Genomic DNA, 7,045 nt, shown 5'->3' with positions numbered 1-7,045 from the left:
TTTCCTCCAATGTAAATCAAGAAGAACACCAACAATACTCATTAGTGTTATTCAAATTGTTTCAGTAGGCTGCTGTTCCATATTATGTTAATTAGTGTGTTTCAAAATATATGATCCATGTTAAACCCAGATACAGTGAGTGAAGGGAGAATAAATGGGAGTCTTTATGTTAAGACACCTCAGAATCTTGGCTAGAATGTACAGTGAATCTCCAAGAGGAAGATTTAGCATCCAAGATATGACGAAGTTCTGTTACTATGAATATTCTTATTCCAAAGCACTCCCTAAACTATCCTCAAACTAGTGCTTTATGAATATAGTTTTAAAGATGCTGGTCTGCATCAGGATACTTAAGAGATGATAGGAGTAAGCCACTTGTCATGTATCCCATCTGAGAAAGGGCAGTACTCATTCCACTGGAAGGAGTTAAACAATATTTTTATCTGAGACACTAATTTGCATTTGTTGATTTACATTAATGCTGAGTAGCTTTCTGGAAAGTAAACTGTTTAAATTGTGTTTATCTTTAAAATTCAAATATTGTATTGATCAAGATTGTGGGTTCCAGGCAAGATAAATTAACTCTAATTTCATTGTGCAAAACAAATAATTTATTTAAAAGACATTATAACTCACTTTATTGATGGTAGTCAGGAAGATACATTCTATTAGCTGGTAGAAACCATGGGAGTCCTGGACAGTCAAGAAGATGGTAATTCAACATCCAGCTTTTATTAGCGATTGGCAGTGTGCTACCACCTTAGGGCACCACGGCTCTTGTACATTAAGGGAACCATGAGTTCTAATCTGCCCTCACTTCACTCATGTTTCAACATCCATAAAGGATTATACAACTGTTAAAACCTTTTTCTTCCATTTTCCTTTGTTGACAGAACTGAGAAGAAAGATGATCTGATTCCTAGAGATTTAAGGTTGTGGTGGATGCCTACCTCTCAAAAAGGACAGTTTTCTTACAACTTTGTAAAGACTTGATGACAAGAACAACAACAAAAGAAAATGAAAGAAAGAAAGAAAGAAAGAAAGAAAGAAAGAAAGAAAGAAAGAAAGAAAGAAAGAAAGAAAAAATCAACTTCATCATTTCTTTTCTGGACACAGGCAATCATAACTCAAGGACTTGACAAAGTTCTTACTATAAGACCATGAAAACCTTCCAAGAAACTTCATCATGAGGTAAGGGATATCATCACAGGGACCAAATGCTTCAGCCATTCATGAACTCTGAGAGTTCTCTTGAGAATCTCTGGGATGGAGACCCTATAAGAAATTAGACTATGTAACCAAGTTCAGAGTCATTGAAATATGAATGCAATTGCTAATAGGATCATTCCTGCATCAGAGGTAGTGAATATAAAAACAGTTTTCAATACATTTATCTAGTTATTAATTTCTTCATTTGTTTATTTGCTTGTTAATCTAATCACTTAATCTGAGAATATTGTCAAGAAGATAAAAGACTATCTTTGAGGAGATTGAAGGAGCCAGCATGAAAGCATATCATTAAAACACAGGATGATACACGACATGATGTGTTTAACAAACATTGAGCACTGATTATACGCCATGCATCTGGGGCATAGAGATATTCAATATTTTGTAATGATTTTCAAAGAACCTAAGTTAATGATGGAAATAAATGAATAAATAAGTGCAGTAATTACAGTCTTGTGTGATAAGTACAATAATAGGAATATAGACCATGGTTGCACAAAGAGGATTTAATAGACTGTAATGCACATTAGAGAAAGTACTTGGCAATTATTAAGTACACTGGATGAAAAATAGTAATAATATTTTCTAATTTGTCAGGTCCCAAAATTTGCTGATTCTAATTTTTCTTTCACAGCAAATTGTGGCTTTATTGAAAAGACTCCTTGGCTTTGTTCCCCATATTATAAAACACTTTACGATTAAATAGCCTTTAGTCAGCAACCTGGGATAACTCTAAGTTACCCTGGGAGAAGGAATTATATTCAGGGATTACATTTGAGGTTTGGTATTTATATTTGTGCTGAATAGAAAAGGGGGCAATGGAAGTATTGAGATAAATAATATGTTGCAATAATGTCATTCTCATTATTCATATTATCAACTACAGAGATAAAAGCATAATTACTTCTCAGCCTCAATTGGCTAACCATATTCATGAGTACATGGATTCATTTGTTTATTCAATAAATATGTATTCTGTATCAGGCTAACACTGAGCACTGTTGTCACACAGAAGTATACGGCATCCACCTGGCTTTGAGGTTCGGAGAAAATGACTGCAGTATTTGGTGAGTAACAATAATGGTTTCTTTCAAGAATGTAAACAGAAGAGAGCACAGCTCTGCTTGCAAGACCAAAGAGGCCTATGTTTTATTGTAGGTTTACAGGAGGAGGGCAGGACCATACGACTTTTTGAGAGAAACCCAGAAAGAAAGAAGTTGAGAAACCACAGGCAGAGACTGCAGGTAAGGAGTTTGATGTATGTTCTTCCCTATGAATTCATCGCTTAATTCCAGACAAAAGAAACAAAAGCAAACGTGACAAAATAGAAAACAATCATTTCCTTTCTGGAAATTGTCTTATGGGCATACAGTGAATGGAGACACATATATTCAATAAAACCTACTAATTCTAAGTAATGACAGTGAGTCTGCGATCTGAAGACTCTTGTTCCCTCCCAGCTCAGCCTAATAGAAGCTCTATCCTGAGTGGGTGTGGCCAAGGAAAAGGGGTCCCCACTCAGAACTGCTGCTGCTCTAGGCTTACAGTTTCAACCGTGGAAGCCAAGCCACCAGCATTTCTTACTCCATGCCCACCTGTGTCCTTCCAATGAGCTGAAATAGTTTTCAGGTCAGTGGTACCAAGAATCACAGAAATTCCTTATTATTGCTAAGAATGCTTTGCTTCCATTTATCTACAAATGCCATAATATTCTTATTTATGGCCTAATAATATTCCATTGTGTGTATATATCACAGTTTCTTTATCCATTCATCTGTTGAAGGGCATCTAGGTTGGTTCCACAATCTAGTCATTGTGAATTGAGCTGCTACAAACATTGATGTGGCTGTGTTCCTATAGTATGCTCATTTTAAGTCCTTTGGGTATAAACTAAGGAGTGGGTTAACTGGGTCAAAAAGTGGATCCATTCCAAGTTTTCTGATGATTCTCCATACTGCTTTCCAGAGTGGCTGCACCAATTTGCAACTCCACCAGCAATGGAAAAGTGTGCCATTTCCCCCACATCCACACCAACATCTATTATTGGTTGTGTTCTTGATAATAGCCATTCTAATTGCAGTAAGATGAAATTGTAGAGTATCATGCTAAGTGAAATAAGCCAATCCCAAAATACCAAAGGCTGAATGTTTTCCCTGATGAGTGTATGATGATATATAATGGGGGTGGTGGAGGTGGGGGTGAGAGAAGAACGGAGGAACTTTAGATTATGTAGAGGGAAATGAGAGGGAGGGGGTATGAAAAATGGTGGAATGAGACAGACAGCATTACCCTACATACATGTATGATTACACAAATGGTATGAATCTACATCGTGCACAACCATAGAAACAAAATGATGTACTCCACCTGTGTACAATGAATCAAAATGCAATCTGGAAAAATAATTAAAAAATAAAAGTAAAAAAGGAAAATATGAATAAAAAGATAATGCTGTACTTCCTCAAATGATACATAGATTTCAACAGATTTCCTATCAATATTCTAGCTATCTCCTTTGCAGAAATTGAAAAGCTGATCTTAAAATTCATTTAGAAATATAAGGATACAGAATAACCAAAACAATCTAGAGCAACCAAGTTGGAGGGGTCATACACCTTGATTTTATAATTCGCCACAAAGCTACAGCAAATATACCAGTGTAATGCTGGCTAAAAGATGATTATATGGATGGAATAGAATTGAAAGTCCAAAGATAAACTCATTTATCTATGGTCAATTGATTTTCAACAAGTGCACCAAACCCATTCAGTGGGGGTATACAAAGTCTTTTCAACAAATGATACGAGTACAACTGAATATGCAGGTGAATTAAGTTGAACATCTTCCTCATGCCATACCCATAAACTAATGCAAAATAGATTGTATAGCAAAATGTAAAAGGGCAAAGTATAAAACTCTTTGAAGAAAACAGAGAAGTAAATATTCATTACATTAAATTGAGTTTGTTTTTATATGGCAAAATTGTTAAAATTACAACAAAAGAAAACAATAAATTTGACTACCACAAAATCAAAAGTTTGATGCTACAAGCAATACCACCAAGAATGTGAAAAGATAAACCACAAAATTGCATAAAATATTTGCAAAGTATTTCTATAACAAGGTAATTATATCCAGAATACATTAAAATATCTTGACAACGAGTGTTGAGAAAAATAAAGTTAATAAAAGTAAATAAAGATTTTGAATAGATATTTCTTCAAAGACAATATACAAATGTTCTTTAAGCACCAAAATATTCAACAGTGACTGTCATTGGAGAATGCAAGTTAAAACCACAATGATATACCATTTTGCTCCCACTAGGATTAAATACAGACATTAGCAAATGTTGATGAGCATGTGAAACTGTCATATATAGCTTCTGGGAAGGCAAAATGACATATTCACTTTAGAAAGTTCTTTGGCAGTTCTTCAAAATGTTAATAATCACTGAGTTACCCTGTGACCTTGAAATTTCAGTCCTAAGCATATATCCAAGAGAAATGAAAACATACATCCAAAGAGAAACATACATGGGTGTTTTCAGAAGCATTATCCAAACTTGCTAAAAATTAGAAAAAACCCAAGTCTCTATAAACTCATGCTTTGATACACAAATTATAGTGCACTCATATGTTAGAATATTAGTGACTGATGAAAGGGAATGGAATACTGATTCCTGTAAGAACATAAACAGACCTAAATGAAGGATGTGAAACAACAAATCTCACGAAAGGATTCACATTGCATAATTCCATTTATACGAAACAAGAAGAGCCAGACCCACAGGGGAAGAAAAAGGATGAGTGGTCATCAGGAGATAAAGATCAGAAGGAAAGGATGGTACAAGGCTTGAGGGTGAGTAAGGGAATTCTTTTTGGTAATAAGGAAACATTCTAAAGTGAGAGCAAGATGATAGTTTCACATCTCTGTGGATACTCAAAACCTTTGATTTGCACAACTTAGTGGAATTGCATGGTACGTGAGTTATAACTAAAGATTTTTTATAAAAGCAAAAAGACACTTTCATGCATTATACCTTATGTCAGGCACCTTCCTGTGTATGTGTACATACAACACACAAATTTTATCTGCCTTCTGTGATGGTTACCACCAGGAGACATGGATGGTGTGTGTGTGGGGGGGGGGGGTGCTGCTTTACCTTGGGTACACCAAACCTCTGTGTTTCCTCTGCTGTTCTGCATTGCCTCCCTGGGTATGCCAGACACCACAGATCATGTTTGGTGGCCATTGCTTGTCCACCAGCACCTTGCCAGACTGCCTGGCCTCAATAGCATCTGTTGTGATGCTCTATGCTACCAGGGGACTATCGTAATTGATACTCTTTCAAATTTCATTCCATTGGAGTAATCTGCAGTGGTTGGTCACTCATATTTTATACTTTAATGTAAGAACTGTCAGTTTTTATAGTTATCTCTCTCTCTGTACAAACTCCCATAGACAAGGGACAGTCACTACACTGCAGAAATAAAGTGGATATCCTCAAGACTATGCATTTGTGTATTCAGAAGACCAATGCTTTTCTCCTCATCCATCTCTTAGTACATCTTGCTTATAACATAAGCTTTCTTCTTAAAGCTAGCACGTCGATGTTTCTTTGCACCACTAGCTCATTGAACATGCCCATAGCTAAACTGCAACAGCAAAAAAGGTTTGAATTTTCTGGAAGGAAAATAGCTCCTCCTCACTTCTCTGATTCTGCAATTGCTATACACTCTTACCTAAGCATATACCAGAGTACACCATGATTATTAATTTATTTCAATGTCATGGTCTTCTGTGTTTTTCTTCTGTACCTCACTCTGTAGATTCTTAAGAGCAGGAACAATGTATTATTCAATTTTTTTTGTTCTTAACTCTAACATCTATCCTAGAGGTAGGCACTGAGTAAACACTGAGCAAATGTGTCCTGAATGTATGAATCAAGTCGTACTACAATTTATATTTTCCTGCAACTTTTACTTATTAAGCTCCTTGAAATAAAAATATCTTCTTCAATATATTACTCTAAAAAACTGTAAAAGTTGGGTCCATTTTGGATACTCATTAAAGGTTAGTTGAGTTGAATTTTGAGTTTCTCATAACGTGTCAATTTGTGATAATAGTTATCGATTGATCATTAGTAGATTATAATCTAAGTCCTCTGAACCATTAATTTTGGCCTTATCACTGAATATTAAGGGAAGGATTCTTATTTGATGACTCTGAGAATAGACCTCCCTCTATAGGCCTTTAGACAGAAGCTAGAGTGGAACAGACAGATGCACTTCATTTACAGTGTGAGAGAAAATTGCTGTTTGATATTCAGTCCTGTGTATGGGGATAGCCTTTTTTGCTTTTCTGAATTCCAGTAATTGTCTGGTTTGTAGTCCCTTGTTGCAGACCTTTGCCTCCTGCCAACTGCTTGCCAAACGTGGTCTCAATACAAAGAAGAGAGAGGTTCCCAGAGAGCATAAGCTATATATTGAAATCAAACAGTCTTCTAAAACTATTGTTTTCCAATTTCCACTAAATCATCCTTCTGGTGACCCTTCCTGCTCAGTGGATTTCAAAACACTTAGCAAAAGAATAACTAAAATAAAAAGTCATTACTCATAGATACTCTGCACACCTGAAGGGTAAAGTTAGTTTTTCTTTTGTGTGTTATTTATATCAATGATGTGTCTTTTTTTCTTTTCTTCTTTTGAATGTCTTTCTTTAGGTGAGCTGGTCCATTTTGACTTTTTCTACTTAGCAATGACATAGTAATTGGATTTAACTATAAGACTATGTCTTCCTCTATTGCTTCTAA

Source organism: Sciurus vulgaris (genome assembly GCF_902686455.1).
Source record: "Sciurus vulgaris genome assembly, chromosome: 3".
NCBI classification, from domain to species: domain Eukaryota; kingdom Metazoa; phylum Chordata; class Mammalia; order Rodentia; family Sciuridae; genus Sciurus; species Sciurus vulgaris.
This window is presented reverse-complemented; position numbering follows the sequence as displayed.